Source organism: Octodon degus, unplaced genomic scaffold (genome assembly GCF_000260255.1).
Source record: "Octodon degus isolate 3935 unplaced genomic scaffold, OctDeg1.0 scaffold00055, whole genome shotgun sequence".
NCBI classification, from domain to species: domain Eukaryota; kingdom Metazoa; phylum Chordata; class Mammalia; order Rodentia; family Octodontidae; genus Octodon; species Octodon degus.
Genome location: NW_004524631.1, coordinates 3,299,443 through 3,317,388, shown reverse-complemented (window position 1 = coordinate 3,317,388; position 17,946 = coordinate 3,299,443). Strand labels below are relative to the sequence as shown.

At 39.1% G+C, this 17,946-nt stretch overlaps 1 protein-coding gene and 1 pseudogene across 1 annotated transcript in view; one reads left to right on the top strand and one right to left on the bottom strand.

Annotated features, from left to right (window-relative positions):
- Window positions 1–17,946, bottom strand: part of Spata16 (spermatogenesis associated 16) — a 308,782-nt gene that overhangs the window by 77,689 nt on the left and 213,147 nt on the right. The gene's annotated exons all lie outside the window — the stretch shown is intronic.
- Window positions 1,932–14,080, top strand: LOC105742481 (annotated as a pseudogene).

The window sequence follows — 17,946 nt, the reverse complement described above, 5'->3', positions numbered from 1 at the left end:
GGAACTTCACAAAAAAAGGGTATACGGATGAATGTCCATTTTGTATCTGTGTTCAAAGTGGTTAGGATAGATATATAGTTTCATTCTGTTAATGAATAGAATGATTTGTTCTAATGGTGTTTGTAAATAGGATCTCAAGTCTGCATCTTGTACAGTAATTAACCACTAAGAAGAATGTATGCATTGTGTTAATTATTGAAACTGTCCTACCAATTTGATTTGAAACTGTCTCATTGCTATTCGTTTATCAATAAAATTATGAAAAAAGGGGTATATAAAAGAAAGATAATTTTGCAGTTAAAAATATATACAAAATAGTATAGATATGCAGCTACTTTCTCTTAGTTCAAAGAGAAGAATGATTTGTACTATTATTTAGACAAGAGATAATGTTTGCATCCTGTACCATGAATAACAACTATGAAGACAACAATATGCAATGTATTAAATATTGTAACTGTCCTACTAAAAAAAATGCATGTGAGGGTTAATCTTGATTGTAGACTTGACCGGTTTTGGGGATGCTTAGGAAATCAGTGAAGCACACATTATGGGGGCCTAGCTCTGGTGACAAGGTGGGTCCCCTCTTCTCTTCTTTACTGGTTTTCCCTTCCTTTCTGCTTCGGGGATGCCAGAAGTTAAGCAGCTTTACTTGCTATGCTTTTCCACCAGTTGACCTTGGACAAAAGCTTTTTCTTTTACGTTGCATCAGATACTTTTGCCCCAGTCACTAAAAATTGACTAATTCAATAGATGTGCAGTTGTCTCTTCAACATAATGATTTCCTTTCCTTTGGCAATATCCTCGATGGTGTGGTTCATAGGTCACATGGTAGTTCTGTTTTTAATTTTTGAGAAATCTCTATAATCTTTGTCAAAATGCTTATCTTAATTTACATCCCTACAAATAGCGTGTGAGGGTTCTCTTTTCTCCATATCAGTTGCTAGCAGTTCTTATCCTTTATTTTTCTGAGAACAGCCATTCTTCCTGGGGGGAGGTGATACCCATAATGGTTTTGATTCACATTTCTATAATGACTAATGATGATGAAGTTTTTTCCTTTTTTTCCCATTGGTTTTCTGTACATTTTCTTTTGAGGAGCATGTCTAATATGTGAAAACTGAAAATTGTATTATAGATTTTTAAAAAATGACATTTTGAAATTATAGACATTGAAATATAAAGTTTATATTTTAACTCACTTTTTATGATCAGATACTCTCCCAGATTTTGAAAATAAAGTAAGAGACCCATGAGGAATTGATGCTTGTAAAAAGGAATATGGAGATAGCATTTCAAAGTTACTTTTTGATTTGAACTAAACATTCTGCAACTGAATCACCTGGCTAATGTATGAGATTTGCTGATGTCACTAATCATTGCTCATGTGTAGGGAAAACAAGGGTATATATGTCTTCTGGTTAAACACACCTTGCTTTTAAATATGTTTCCTCTACTGGTGCTCATATAAAAGCTTTGAAATTAGGTGCTTATATTTGTGGTCCTTATAACTAGCTATTGTTAGCCTTATATCAACCAAGTTTTTTTTTTTTTTTTTTGGCCAGCTTAGCCCACCCTGAGGGTGGGGCTGGCACAGCATGTTGTGCCTGAGATTGAAACTCGGTTCCCTGCACCTGCCTAGTCTTGTCTAAGCAGGCACTTTAGACTGCTGAGTTATCTTGCCGGCCCCTATCAATCAAGTTTTAAAGCTTATGTTACAGTTGCATAAGGCAAGAGTGTATGTCAGTACCTGGGTTCCTCTACCAACAATAATAATAATTTCTCTTTGTATGGTAGTTAAGTAAAGAGAGCTGCTCCCTACCTTAGAAATCAACCTTCCCAGGATAACTGTACAAGAAGAGAGACTGCAGGAGATGAAGGAGAATATCGTCCCCAAGGGTTAAAAACATCAGTAAAACTCGAAGGAATAGATGACCATCAAGAAAGAAGGAGAAGTTCCAGCTCCCTATTTGAAGCCAGGAGGGTTGGTTCTTCCTGGTAAGTTTTAAAAAGTTTTCGAATGAAGAATAAAGCTGGAAGAAACTCTAAACTTCAAATATTTTCAGGATGGTGGCATTATGTCATTTTGTCTATTCTTTGGCTGGAAGTTTGGCGAAAGTGTAACTTTTAAAAAATGTTCCCTGTGATAGGGGCTCAATAAATGTAAATCCTGCAATTTCTAATTTGAGAAAGTAATTAAATTATGATAGAATGTTATCAGTATTTTTCTTCATTGCTTTCACTACTAAAGGTTGGCCACAACTACAGTCAACTGATTTACCTGGAAGAGTAGTTGTGGAAGGAAACTTAGGAATTTTAGAGTCTATTTTGCTAAAATTTGGGGAAACACAAGGAACCTTAGGAAGATATCCAGTTTTAAGTCTTATAGCATTTACTATTAGTCTCTCATACTTCACTTGCTGTTTTGAAAATTGTAATTTTATATTCTAGGTTCTTGACAGGGATTTTCCAGATTCTTTTGCTTGTTGCTGACCTCTATTGCCAGACTATGGGCATGAGTGGCATGAACTTTTTCTTTGTCTCACCTAAAAATCCTACTTAGCATGATCTATTTTCTTTCCCCATCAGGTGGTTGAAGAAAGAGCTCTCCCAGCATGTGGGGGAAGACGGAGCTACCTGGTGGAATCTTTGAGGGCTCCAAGCTGCTGACTGCAGGAGAACAGGGGTCTTAAGTCATCTCCTCATCATTGAGACACAACACCAGCACCCCTTCAAAGGAGGAAGGGTTTATTTGGCCCAAATAAGTTTGTAGAGGCTTCAGTCCATAGGCTGGCAGGGCCCAAGGCAGGACAGCAGAGCACAGGGTCATGGTGCAGGAGGAACAGTTCGTGCCATGGCAGCAGAAAGCGAGAGAGCTAGAGAGATTGAAAGAGGAGTAGGGAAGAGGTTGACTCAGGCCACGTCCCCAGTGACCCACCTTTCCTGACTTAACAGCAAGTCAGCTATAAGCTCCCATCATCCAGCCACCTCCCCACAGCCTCCCTACGAGTGCATGAAGCTTTGGAGGACCTCTAGGTGCAAGACCTAACAGTAGCAGAGCCAATCAGAGACACCTACTACATCGAACTCCAGTGTGAGTGAGAAATCAAATTCTATTCTTTTAAATTACCAAAATTTTGGAGCTATGTTGCATCATTCAGTCTACCCTAATATATAAATAATAATAAATAGAAATGTGAATCTTTCCCATAATCCTTCTCTCTACCAAGCCTTGCATATTCTAGAAAAGCAAAGAAAAAAGCATTGTGATAAATGCTTTTATTTGTGCCATTTCCTTTAATCATCATAAAATCCATTCAGATAAGTAGATGCCAGTGATTCAATATTATTTATGATTGTGTTATTTTATTTTCAATGTGAATTATTAAGTTCAAAGGAAATTTACTTGAAAATGTAACTGATTGAGATGGATACCTTTAGTATTTAGTGACTAGTGTAACCCTTTGCAATTATATTAATAATGATAAAACATTGAAAGGTGCCTATAATTTAGTAGAGGATGGGAGGATAAAATTTATTAAGCAGTGTTTTTCAAATGTAATCCCTCTAAATAAATATCGGTTTAATTCAGAAGATCTGTTTCTTGAAACTTTATAGCAGATCTTTCTAAATATCTTAGCTGAGAGTTACTGTTTGTGACCTAAACCTCTCACTATGAGATTTTCTGTTCACTGTAATCACTCATGCAGTTGCCAGAAGCAATATTTTTCTGATGATGTAATAATGTATTGTCTGTCCCCGCCCCCATGGTTGCCTTTTAACTCTGAAATATTAGTTTGTCTTTATGGGAGATCGTTTATGAGACATTTCTAAGTTTATATTTTCGTAACGTAGGGGAGTATTTGTAGCTTTGCCAGTAGGCCTGTCAGCTCGGTGATGTGAAAGTCATACATATCTTCATGAATTTTCAGTAAAGTATTTAAGTTTTATTTGTTTTGTCTGGAAATCACTAAAGATTATATGACCAGGTTATTTGTACCAAGGCAAACAGATTTGTATGTAGCTTTTTAAATTGTTTACTTTGCAATTTTTCTTATTTAAAAATAGTCTTAATAAATATTTTAAATTCTAAAGCATTTTGATTTATTTTAATTTTGCAGTGTGTGTGCAATAGACTTTTAGAATATGCATATGTGCATATATCCACATCCAAATTTGTATGTGTAAGTATCTAGCAATGGAGTCTGGTTAAGGATTAGGATTAGAGATTTTATATAAATGATACTTCAATTAAAACCTAAAATTTACCCAGCATTATATTTTTAATCATTTATATTTAGTAGCAAAATTTTATTCTATGTTCTTTCAACCCGAAACTGAAGAGACGGAAGGTATCTAAGATAACACTGCTTAACCGCTAGACTTTATAATTAAGGAAAGCAAGGCTTTGGGAGTTCTGGGGGTTCACCTGAGGTCACAAAGTTAGAGAGAGAAGCAAGAGGTGAGCTTAAGTTTCTTAAGCCAGTGTTTTCTCTTACTCCTAACAAGTTTTCATTCTTCTGTTAGATTGTAAATTCTTGGGAGAAACAGATCAAACATTAATTTCTTATTTTCTTGTTCTATTATATCTTATTGCTATCTTCAAAGACAATTAGAAATTCACTCTAACGTTAACAGGAACCTTATTAAAATATAAGCAAATCAATATTCTCTGCAAAACAACCCTGATGAGAAATAGAATATCCGTATTTACACCCGGCTGGTTACAAGTAAGACTAGTTTTTTTTTTTTTTTTTTTTTGGTTTTTACTTTTTGTCAGTACGTGCTTGCGTTATATTCTTGTGGAGAGTAGTCTGTTGGTTTCTTATTAGATTTAGATACACTACCAACTTGCATGCTCGTCTCAAAGAGAAAAGCTCACAAAAATTAAATGAAAGGCCTCATGGTAGGGGAGCTTGAGTTCTAATATCCTTAGGTTTGTTTAGCTCATTCTGTGCAAAAGTACATATAATTTATGAATAGAATTTAAATTATATTCTTGTTCTAAAGACCCTGCATAATTTTCAACTTGCGCATTAGAGAAATACCAGCTGATAGAAACTCACACTTACAAATGTAGGTTTCAGCAACCTCCAGACTCTTTGGATGCCACAGAGTTATTGTTCTTGATAACTTAAAATGAGTCACTGAATGGTATCACAGGGATTAATAGCCACCTTACCTGCAATTGTTTCATAAAGACAATTGGGTATTACTCACAAGTTTGAGCCTCTGTGTTTAGTGATAGATATCAACACGTTGGGACCCTTTTTATTGCCTATTTTATGTCTACACTTCATTTAGTCCTATGAAGTTAGAGATTTCTGTCCTCACTTTTGTCTTTTAAAAGATACATTTCTTGACTGTTGGTTTCAAGATAAAGATACAGCAGTGCACATAGCCAAGTAACAGCAGGGTCAGGTGACCTGGTTCCCAATTTTAATCTGCCTTTTCTACCTAGTACCTGTTTTAACTCTTGCTCTACTATGGGAGCTAACTTGCAGTGGAAAATCCAGGACTATCCCTCAAGAGATGTGTACTGGAGCAGTTAAAGGGATATGAAGATGTTTAACCTGAGGACAAGATTAGGTTCATGGGCATTCTGTTATTAGATAGTAGTGTGCTCTTGGGCTTTGCCTATGTGGGCTCCATTTGGCTTATGGGTAAATCTACTAAAGTCATTATTAATGAATGGTGCTTTGGTTGAGTGCTGTAGGTAAATTGTCATTTTAATTTATTAAAATAACATGAAAAGCAGGCATTAACCCATTTTACAGATGAGAGGAAACTCAGTCTTTACGGCATGTTATTCTATAACATACAACTATTTCATGAGCTGGGATGCTAAGCCTTTAAAAAAATCTCAAGTAGGGCCCCAGCCCCTGAGCCATGAGGCCACAGAGATTCATAAATGTCTTGTCAAACACCATGATAAGGTTCTATGTACGAAGAGTTCTTGCACAGAATTCTAGAGGACAGATGGTGAATACTTGGCAAGGGGAAGTTTTAATAGGACTGTCCAACAAGGGAATGGTGCATCTTGGGAGTTGCCTCCCATGGAACAGCACATGTGGTGGCATCTAGATCAAGGAGTGATGACATTCTACTTGGAATTCAGTGAGGGGGGTTCTACCATGCAACTACCATTCCTTTTGTCTTTGGTGTGCTCCAAATCCTTCACAATTTCTAACCAGACACTTTTTATCCTGTAGTTTATCTCTTCCTCCCTGAGGACTTTGTATTTTAAAAGTTGACCCTTTGTAAGAAGTTGTTTGGGGTAGGCAAACTATATGTGTAAGGCTTTTCATCATGTCACCAGCAAGATGTTTCAGAGGGAATAATTGAATCTGAAAGCAATGCATTTGATTTGTCAAAAATACGTATTTGCATATATGCATATACATTTCACATATATGTTTTCATATGTTTTGTAAAAACAAGAACAAACCATGACTTCAGTGTTATTAGATAAAATGAAGTAAAGTGATACATTCAAGAAACATGCCAATTAGTGATTGGATTTTTCTATATCTGGTCCCTGGTTATATCTGATTTGCCTCAGATTATGAATGCTATAGCAGGCTGACCACCACTTGATGAAGAATAAAAGGTGAATGAAATGAAGATCTGAACACAACTTATGGTGCTTCCTATATTTTTAGGTTTGGGGTTAAAATAACTCATCCAGGGCTTTTCAGCATTTATTGTCCCTCATAGATTGTTGACTCTTAGTTTAAGGTCTGTTACACATAGTGTCACCTAGGATTGCTTGAATCAGAGTAGATGAGCTTGATGTCTACTTTAAGGTCCTGAAAAAAGCCTAAATTATGACACATGTTCAAGGCTGATGTTTGAATTCTAGGATATCATTATTTGGAAGAGAGGAAGTTATCATGAGAAAGAAAATTATTCAGTCTAGGTACAGGTAGACTATATAGCCTTAAAAATGGTGAAGAAAATGATTGTATTTGAATTCAAGGAAAAGAGGAAAATTCATTTTTAATTGGTGTTCAATACTGCTGAAAGGATGGCTGAACTTATATAAGAACATTACAAGCTTTTAGTTTTACAGATTATCTTATACCTGGGTGAACACAGCTTAAAAATTTTCATGATTTCATGGAGTAGTTATTCTACATTTCCAGCAGCTAAGAAAAGTGACCTCAATTTCTCTGCAAGCTTGTAAATCAATAACCCATAAAAATCTATGGAAAATATAAAACATAACCATAAACTCACCAAATTTGGTTATGCTCATAACAATTTCAGATTTTCAGAGGCAAACAAAAACAAAGACAAGAACATGTTCATAAATTTAAACTGGAAGGCAAAATCTTTATGTAAACAAAATAACCTTATGACAACCTACCAGAAGAATCACAAGAATCTTATGAATCAAGTTGCTGCACTTAAATTTGTTCAAGAAAAAGAAAGCCCAAATTGTCTTAAGTCTCTAAAACGCGTATAATTTTCAAATGAGAGCAAATGAAAAGAAATTTAAGGGTGACTTTTTTTATTCCCTTAAAAATTGTCAGGAACCAAAAAAAAAAAGCTTTTCTAAGGACAGAAAAAAAATGAAAAGAAAGAAAAGAAAGAAAAAATAGCTGATTGCATTTATGCATTGGGTATCTGTATCACCTACTGATACTAACGGAAAACCGAACCAGTATCGTTTAAAAAAGATATTTTCAAAAGAAGAGCGCAGAGTAAATATCTTTTGGGAATGGCTGAGGATTAATCTCCTTGCTTTGTGGGAGAGCTCTGTTTTCTAAGGAGTTTGAACTTGCTGGAGGGCTGACGTACAGGTGGAGTGATCTATGCTGCCCCCTGCAGGGCGCATCCAGAGGACCTGGCAAATGCTTGCCTGGCATGACTGCAGGACCTAACTTAGTGAGGTCCTGCCACTCATTGTGCAGTGAGAATTAGGGGCTCAAAGGGAAACAGCCTCTGCAGAGGCGACACCTTTGCTGAACTTCACACTGAGGTAAACTAATCGGATATTCGACTTAATTTTGGAAGATGGGTCTTGTTATGCACGAGTGAGGTTGAAAAGGGTAGGGGGAGGGAGCATAGAAAGCAGCTTCCCCTCTTTGACAGTTGGGCTAAATCAAATATATATTGTGGTACTGAAGTGCAAATGTGAATTTATACGTGCTTAAGGGCCCCCTTTCCTTTTTTCTCCCTCCCACTTCTTATTTCCCTTCTTCATCCCCTAATGCCTGGGACCCGCTCACAGAACATCAGAAGTGCTACACAAAATTACACAACCTGCAACAATGTCACGGTCACTATCTCCCTCCTAGGAACACTCAACCTTGGATCAAATATATGCTTCAATTACATCTTTCATTTAAAAGTGAACCTCTCCTACTGGCATGCTACCTCAAATAGCATCAAAGCAAAACGAAACACAGGCAGCATTTAACAACGCTGGTAACCATGGAAACATATCATTAAAGAATATATAAACAGGAATGAATAATTAGATGAGAAATTCATTTCCACATTTATCTTTTACCAAGACCCAGGAAGGAAAGCTCTCTTTTACCTCTCTTTTCAATTTGGATTTTCTTTTTAACCTGTCTTCTAATTGAAAAGCAGGGGACTTCATAAAATGGGAATTTTAATATTGCCTATATTAATAGACAAATCTCTTTGCAGGCAAGTGTCTTAAAAATATCACAAAGCCCATGTCATCTCGGGGTGACACCGAATGCAGGGAAGGATACTGAAACAGCTAAAGGATTTGCCTTGGGGCCAGGAGGTGGGCAGGGAAACCTGACATCTCAAGGTGAAAGGGTGCAGTGGCTGGGAACCTTTCACAGTGGGAAGCAGAGGAGCCTAACTTACTACAAGTTATTCACATTTCAAGAGAGGGAAGGGAGGATTTCACTCTGGTGTCTGCATTAATTGCATTGTCAGGTAGGTGGCATCGCATATGCAGGGCACCTGATGCTCTCTTTTAGCACCGAGGGCAGCACCAGACAAACTGTATGGTAGGCTAAGTTGGTCATTACTTTGAAAAATTGCAAATGGCCTTCGAGACATCTAGTCCAGGTATTGTGCATTAGAATCACTTGCTGAGAGGGAGAGCAATGGGGAATAATGCAGTGTTCAGGACCCCACTCCACTCTGGGGATCTAATATTTGACATGTTTCCCCAAATGATATGAGACCAGAGTTTAAGTACTACCAACTGAGGCAAAGTTTTCATTATAGGAAAGCAGAACTGGAGGCTCAGGGTGCTGGTGGCATATTGGGTTGTTGGTCTTCATTTTTTCTCTCCCTGTAGCAATATCATGTCCTTGCTTCTCCCACAGCTTTGTCGTGAGAAAGCTTCGCCCTTGGGCTTCATTGTGTGGTTTGCTTTGGCCACTGTGATGTTAGCAAGCACGATATGAGCGGAGGTTTAAAATAGGGTTAAATTGTAAAGCTTGCTTTCTTTTCACCCTGCCGTTCACTATAAGAAAAACATAGCAGGTAACCTTTGCTAGAAGGGGGAGGAACTACACGTGGAAGACTTGGCCCTCTCTGTAGCTTGGAACCAAGCCTAGCCAGGGCTGGCTTCCATCACCTGAACCTAGGCCAATCTGCTTACAACCAGAAGCCACTGAGTTTCAGGATGGATTGTCATGCAGCCTCATTGTAGTAGTAGCTCATTCACACACACAGGAAGGGACTTATCCAGGATGAGGTCGCACCACTGGAACTAGAGTTTCATTTAAATCTCAGGCCGGATCTTTTACTACTGCCTAATGCTGTCAGTTTTCTTTTGCTTCCTGTGTTGCAAAAATTGGCCAGGGGTTGGGGGAGATGGCTCAGTGGAATAAGTACTTCCCTGGCAAGCACAAGGGCCTGAGTTCAAACCAAGGTTCAAAAAAAAAAAAAAAAAAAAAATTAATCAGATAACCATTGCTCTCCAGGGGTCCTTCTCTTTGGTCCATTGTCATCTCAGTCATTGCGTCAGCTTTCCTTAGAAGAACCTACTTTTTCTTTTACTTTGGGATGCTGATTTCGCTTTTCAAAGGCAGCTAAGAAATCCCAAACAAATGGATTTTCACAATCATAATCAAAGGTCACAGTCAAGCATTTCGAGATAAAAATTATTTTGCATAGGAACTGAGCCTGACCAGAAGCTCAGTGACAAATAGTGGGAATTTAAACTTGGTACGTGGCAATTGATTGGAGAAGTACTTTCTGGTAAGTGCTTTCGTGTTTCTCCAATTATATGTAACCAAAACTCTATAGGGCCTGTGCTGCTTTCTGACATTTCTTGTCCAAATATTTTATAAACTCTCCATCTGACAGGGCTAAATAAATAAATAAGTAAATGGAATATACATATAGGCTACTAAGAGAAATGCTCGTATGATATTTCTATTTTGTTATTTTCTCCGGCAAACTTTTTCACACAGAAGCCAATCTTTAGAGAAAACACATTTTTCTTCTTCAGAAAAATGTAGGTGTTTTGTGAAAAATAATAAGAAATGTTTTTGGTCCTTTGACCTTACTTTGCCTGTAATTTCATGTTGAAGATACTATTTTTTTATTCTGAGGTTGAGATATAAATTTTCACCAGAAAATGACTAATATCAGGATGACTTTGCAGTATTAGAAAAACAACTAGAAAGAATAGGAGAGAAAAAATTAGTCTTCATTCTTAGCCTAAACACTCAGCATGTGCTCAGTGTCATCCTGCATCAATTTCTGCTCAACGCGGAGACATCGATCAGCCAGCTGCTGGGATGACTGTCATGTTGAAAAGAAGAAACTAATATTCAAAACCTTGGCATGGCGCAGAGCACAGAATCTTGAGCCTGAAGTTTCTGGGAAACCTATAATATTCTCCAAATGTTCAAGCGAATCCCAATCTTAGCTGAGACACACAAACTTGTCTACATCTGTGGACTTTCGACCCAGGCACACACACACATAGCCATCCACTGAATTCATAATCACTCAATTTCTTTTTCCCTCTTTTTATTAGTTTTAATTTTAAAGACAGTGTGAAGTTATCAAGAGATATTTATATGTGCTTTTCAAGGCTAACTACTATGACCTGCTTGGTCTACAATTTACCAGGTCTTCTTCATGAATATATGTATGTGTATATATATATGTACAGTATGTATATGTATATATGCATAATATTTTTATATTTTATACATATGCATATCAAGCATGATAGGACAATAATGGTGTGAGTTTAAATTAAAAATATTTCAGAAAAATTACTGCTAGTCCCTCTCAAAACACTCATTTCAAACATACTCACTGGTCTTACCACCTTCTGACATGTTCTCCAATTGCTTTGTTAGGTGTCCCGAACTGATTCAACACATTCATCTTTCATAGTCATTTCACCTTGAGGGAAGGGCTGCAAGTCACACGGTGCCAGGTGGATGAGGACACAGGACACTTTCACAAGCCTGCCCTTCTGCAAGACTGCTTTTGCAGCACCATTCACTGTCACTTGGATTAGATCTTGTAAAGACACTTATGAAGCAAAGCTTCTAGAAGCATGAGTGTGGTTGAAGTTAGGGGGAGCATTTTTGAGGAGGATTAATGACAGTGTTTTTTATTGGAAAGAATTTTAGAATTTAAACAATTGCTGTATTTTTAAATCATCCCTTGCATATATAGATGCACACAAATTTTAATCAACACATAGTAATTGTACATATTTATTGAGTATAAGTGCAGTGTGGTAATTTGATACATGCATACAGTATACAATGAGCTCATCAGGGTAATTAACACTTCTTTGCAGGATCATTGAGCTTAACTATAAAACAATGCTGGCCAGATATTTTCATGCCAGACCAATCATGACTGGCTTGAATTTCGTATCAAAGCAATGCTTAATACGGTTAACAGGTTTAAAAAATAATTTTTGAGTTTTTTTCTGTGATGTGTTTTGATAGTACTGTGGAAGAAAGGTTAACAAAAAGTAGTAGATAATTTACCTCCATTAGAGTCCAGTAGTTCTTCCCAGTAAACATTTTGTGGTAGAATACATTAGGCTTCTTACTCACAAGACCGTCAGCGCATTCCTGAAACTGGCAGGAGTACCTGGCCATATGTAGAATGGCCTTTATCTCTATGATTAAGGTTTGTTTAGGGCTGGGGATATAGCTTAGCCATCTAAGCACCTGCCTGGAAGCACAAGGACCGGGCTTTGATCCCTGGTACCACATGCTGAGTCGGCTCCAGAATCCCTGGTGCTCAGTGCTGGCCACTGAAACTGAGGGTGGTGGTGCACGCCTGTAATCCCAGTGCTGGGGAGGCTGAGACAGGAGAATCACTATGAGCTTGAGCTGTGTAGTGAGATGCTGTACCAAATAGATAAATAAATAAATAAGACTGAAAACTAAAAAGGTTTATTAATTAAGGAACAAAAGAGACTTACAGTAACAATAATAAAACAGTTATAACAATACCGGGTGATGGAGCGCTGATCAGGGGTGCAGCGGCAGGCGGAGGAAGGACACCATTGGCTACTGACAGCAGTCAGGGTGGCTTGGGGGTTCCAGAGCCAGTGGGGCCTGCGGGCCGGGCTAGAGTGACTGGGGCTGCAGCTGAGGAAGACCAGAGGGAGGCTCTGCAGAAGATTATCACCCTCCTGGATGTGACGAACGAAGGGATCCAGCAGATGTTGCTGTATGTGGAGGCAAACTCGACCAAGGTGCAAGAGGACCTGGAAGAGGAATTCCAGTCCCTCCTGTCTATACCAGAGGAGCTCAAGGAGGGCATGCGCATGAAGATAAAGCAGGACAGCGCCAGGTGCACCAAGGAACTATAGAACCAGCTGTCTGCCTGCACCTGGGCATCGGGGAGTTCTGAGGAACTGCTGGAGGTGGCCAAGCACACCCTGCAGGCTGCTGACAGTGAGGACTTCCTCCAGGCTGCCGAGCAAATCAAAGATGGTTTGACAAAGGCTCCTGCCTTCCGACTATCACTGAAAGCGAAGGTCAGCGACATGAGTCACCTCATGGTGGGCTTTGTGCAAGAGCGCCAGATGCTGCAGGCCCTCACATTTCTTCCTGTGCCCAGCAACCCCGTGATCCCTGGGGGCAGATAACTGTGTGACCCTGGTGTGGTGCATGTCGGATGAGGACAGCAAGATCGACCGTTACATGCTGGAGTACCAGAGAACCAGCTTCGAGGGCTCCCGGCGCCTGAAGGAGGACCAGCACTGGATGGTGGTCGAGGGCATCTGGCACACGGAGTACACCTTGACAGGTTTCAAATTCGACATGAAGTACATGAATGTCTGCGTGAAGGCTTGTAACAAGGCAGTTGCAGGCGAGTCCTCGGAGTCGGCGACCCTGGACACACCAGGGTTCATGTTCTGCCTGGATGGGTCCACGTCTCACCAGAACCTGCGGTGGATGACCTTGCTGTGAAGAGGGACACTATGGGCAGGAAGGTGCAGGACATCGAGGCTCGAGAGAAAGTTGGCAAGGAATGGACAGCGTCTCCTGTCAGCTCCCCAGCCAAAGTACCTATCTCCCAAGAGGATCCCTTCAGATGTGGGGGATGGGACTGGTTCACAGCTGAGTCCTACACAGTACTGGGGGACACGCTGATTGATGGTGGGGACCACTATTGATGGGAAGTGCACTATGAGTCTGACAGCAAGACATTTGGTGTGGGCGTGGCCTACCACAACCTGGGCCGCTTCGAGCAGCTGGACAAGACGGCTTCTTCCTGGTGCCTGCACATGCACAACTGGCTGCAGGTCAGCTTCACAGCCAAGCAGACCAACAAGGTCAAGGTGCTGGATGCCCCCGAGCCCGACTGCCTGGGTGTGCACTGCAACGTCCTCCAAGGCCTCCTGTCTTTCTACAAAGCCTGCACGAAGTAGCTGCTGCACACACTCAAGGCCAAGTTCGCTCAGCCGCTGCTGCTGGCCTTCAAGGTCTGGTGTGGAAGTTTCCATATGAAGACACGCCTGCAGGTACTCAGCTCTGTGGGCTGCCTGCAGAAGCAGGGAAGAGCTACCAGCAGTCCAATACTAGCCTCAGCCAGGCCACCAGGTGACCCAGCGAGCTGGGCATATTGGGGTTGCAGGCACTAGCATCTCTCTTGCTGCTTGGAGCCTTAACTTGTGAATGAGTGGTGGGTCACTACCAGGGTGCGGGGTGACCCCCTTACCTCACTTCTTACTAAAGGTCAAACATTAAAAGAAAAATTATGACAATACCATAAAGATTTAATAAATGTGGCTTCTGTCTCTCTCTCAAAATATCCTGTTGTGTGTTTTACCTTTTCACTTAAAGGAGCCGTCTATAACTTTTCTCTGTCATTCAGAATTGCAAGAGTCACTACTTTTTTTTTTTAATCTTAAACTTTTAATCAATCTTCTTTATGTGATACATAAGAAGCTTTTACTGAACTTGTTGCCCTTTAATAGTATGTACATGAAACAAGTTTTCATTAAAGGCAGATGGCTAATTTTCAAAGAAAAGTTTAGCAGTATAAGCGATCCACATTCCACGCTGTGCAATGCTCTTTCGCTTCTGCAGGCACGAGTACACTCAATGCATTACCAAATAATAAGGACCGTTTTTCATAGCTATATGAATAGGTTTGTGCCAGAGCATATTTAAGTCAAACACTTATTGTCTAGAAAACTTAATCCTGAGATGAACGATGAATGAAAGCATCCAATAATAACATTTTAATGACATTTATTAGGATGTCTCATAAGGTTCTGCAGATCATTGTGGCTTCATAGTAATGAGCAAGAACTGAAAAACAGTTCTAGGAGGCTGCTTTCTCATTCATCAGCTGGTCTCAGGTCCAATAATTTCTCACTAGCCTAAGGGATTTTTTTAAAAATTTAATTCCATTTTATTTTGAAGAGTAAAAACAAAAGCAAAAACAAATAGTAGAAACAAAGAAAGAAACTGAAACACAACAACACATATGGTACAGTTTTCAAAACAATAGCTAATAATGGTTCTATTATCTACTTTTCTCAGCAAATCTTTTTCTCAGATTAACAGATATAGTCATGCAAGATTGGACAAACAATTGAATATTGCCTCTTGTGTTCTAGAAATCTTACTTTTCTTTCTTTTTTTTTCTTAAGAGATGCTTTCTTTTTTTTTTTTTGCCATAATTTTACTGATAAAAAAATAGCAATGAGACAGTTTCAAATCAAATCGGTAGGACAGTTTCAATAATTAACACACTGCATACATTCTTCTTAGTGGTTAATTGCTGTACAAGATGCAGACTTGATATCCTATTTACAACACCATTAGAACAAATCATTCTATTCATTAACAGAATGAAACTATATATCTATCCCAACCACTTTGAATACACAGATACAAAATGGACATTCATCTGTATACCCTTTTTTTGTTAAGTTCCGTTATTTGAATATTATAGGTGTGTAAACAGCAAAATATTCTAAAAGAGTCCAGTAGTCCATAATAGTATTGGGTCTTCCGCTTAATTGGCAACGTTAGAAATTGTTGACCTGAGTCCCCACAGCTCAACATAACAGCATGGCTTTATTTCTTATACTTCATTTTTATACTTTTCTACTGGATGGTTAAGACCAAGGTAAAGCAGGACGTATGCACCAAGAGTTGTAGCTTTTGGGTCTGATAAGGTCAGTGAAATCCCCTCAGGATTTATCCTGAGATCCTGTACCTCAGATTGTAGAACCTTTGTCAGTGTCAGCCATGTGGATGAGTCACGGCCATTGCTTGGCCAATTTGCTCTCTGTGAAAGCCTGAGGAATGTTTTCTCTCCATGTGTAGAATTGCAACAGTCACTACTTTTATGCTTTGGGGCCATTAAATGTCACTTGAACACAAACCCTGAGGTGCTATTGCAATTGCTAAGAAACCTGAGAATGTGAAGTGACTAATAGGTAGGTAGCATATACAGTGCAGATAACATTGGAAAAGAGGCATCTTAGCTATTTTTCTCTTTGCTGGGAGAAGATGCCTGACCTCAAAATTAAGATAGGAAAGGTTTATTTAGTTCACAGTTTGTAGATGTTTCAGTCCATAGTCAGCTGACTCCAAGGCAGGATGGCATGGCAGAGGGGCAACCATTCATGGTGGTGGAGGAAGATAGCATGTTTCTTTTCCTTCCTTATAAAGTGTGCAGGCTACCTGCCCTAAGGTGGGTCCTTTATACTAGAGGAATTAACACTGCTAAATTACCTAGTTCAGCTTCTAAACCACTCAAGTTGACACAATGACTCAGCCATTGCAAAGGGATCATTCATGTGGAGTAGAGTGGGGTGGTGGATATTTCATCAAGATACTCAGAAGGCATGCAGTTTAAAACTTATGAATAATTTATTTCTGGAATTTTCCATGTGGTATTTTCAGATCACTGTTGAAGGAGACAACTAAAACTGAAGGAAGTGAAACTGTGAATGAGAAAGGATACTGTATATGAAGATACAGTGAGTTTATTTTGTATAATACTGTGACCTCAACACAAAGAGTAGTGCCTTATACGTAGTTAATAAATGCTTGGTAAATGAGTTTAAGTGGCAAACACAATTTCAGAGTAAAGAAGAAAATTATTCATTGACTTAAAAGGAGTCTGGATATACCGACTTGGAAAGGTTTCAAACTTGGGTGACTACCATGCAGTTTATGGAGACACTATATGGCAATAACATTTTGGAGTTGTTTCTGTATTCTTTTTTCTCTCTCTTTCTCTTTATTTCTTTCTTCTTTCTCTTTCTCTCTCTCTTATTTCCTTCCTTCCTTCCTTCCTTCTTTTCACTCTGTCTCTGTCTCTGTCTCTCTCTCTCTCTGTGGATTGGAAGTAGCAAATATCTCTCACAGGATCTGATATGAAGAAGAAAAGGATGGTCACAACAGTAAGGATCATATAAGGAGAAAGAAATATGTAGGGGTGTTAACCCACAGCCTATAGTCTATAGAAGGGCTTGAGATACCTATAGACTGTGTACTAACTTCTTTGAATGTGTGTGTGGGGAAAATCTTTCATCTCCTAGTGCAGCTAGCTCTTGGTTTCATCCTGAGACTAGACCAATTATACCACTTTTATTGTTCTTTTTGGTGAGCTGCCTTTGGAAACCATCAAGGCCATTCATAGTTTTGAGATGGAGAGCATTTCAATGCCAAGTACAACTTGAGTTGGATGGGAAATCTTGGTGCTCTCTGCACAGATGGAGGACTTGTGAAGCTGGCACTTCCTCAGCCCTTGATGCTTTACGGAAAGAAAGAGGCTCCACATGTCAGGCTCTCTACATGGGCAAGTGTTAGTGTCAACAGCTCTTCCAAAGATCCCCAAGAGGTCTTTCTCTTGCCGTGAAAGTCTTCAGCTTCCCCCGAGCCAGAAGCTTGAACCTGTGCCTTTTCAGTGCTCTTTGTCCAGATGTAAGAGCACATCATGAACTTCTTTCCTATCAGGGAATTTTGTAGCACCTGGAAAAGAGGCTTAAATGTGCTTTAGTTTGGCTATTTTCTAAATAAGTTTTAAAGAAGAAAAGAAACTTCTCAGAACACTTGGTTCTGAGAAATTCATGAGAGGTCCAACATTATAAAGGCTAATTTCATAAGTGAGTCAAGTTCTTTCATTGCAAATACTGAAGTCTTCGTTATAGGTGGTGCTGAAAAATGATGAGCATTTTTAAGCCAAGCAGCTACTTTAACCCAGTAGCTGTAGGAAAATAACAATAGGAATTTCCTAGTCCTGGAAGTGAGAACAAAAAATCTTGAGACTTACAGGAACAAAACTCCAGACACTTAGCAAATAGTTTATATCTTATGAAGGTTATTTTTTGTTAATCACCTTAAAATTGGCACAAATTATTGACATAGCCTTGACACAGAACGATTTCATTGACTGGAAGACAGACAAAATGATATAGTATGAACTCACTTAGAAAGCTCTGGTATTTCTGATGGATGTTTGCCCACGGGAGATGTTATGAGG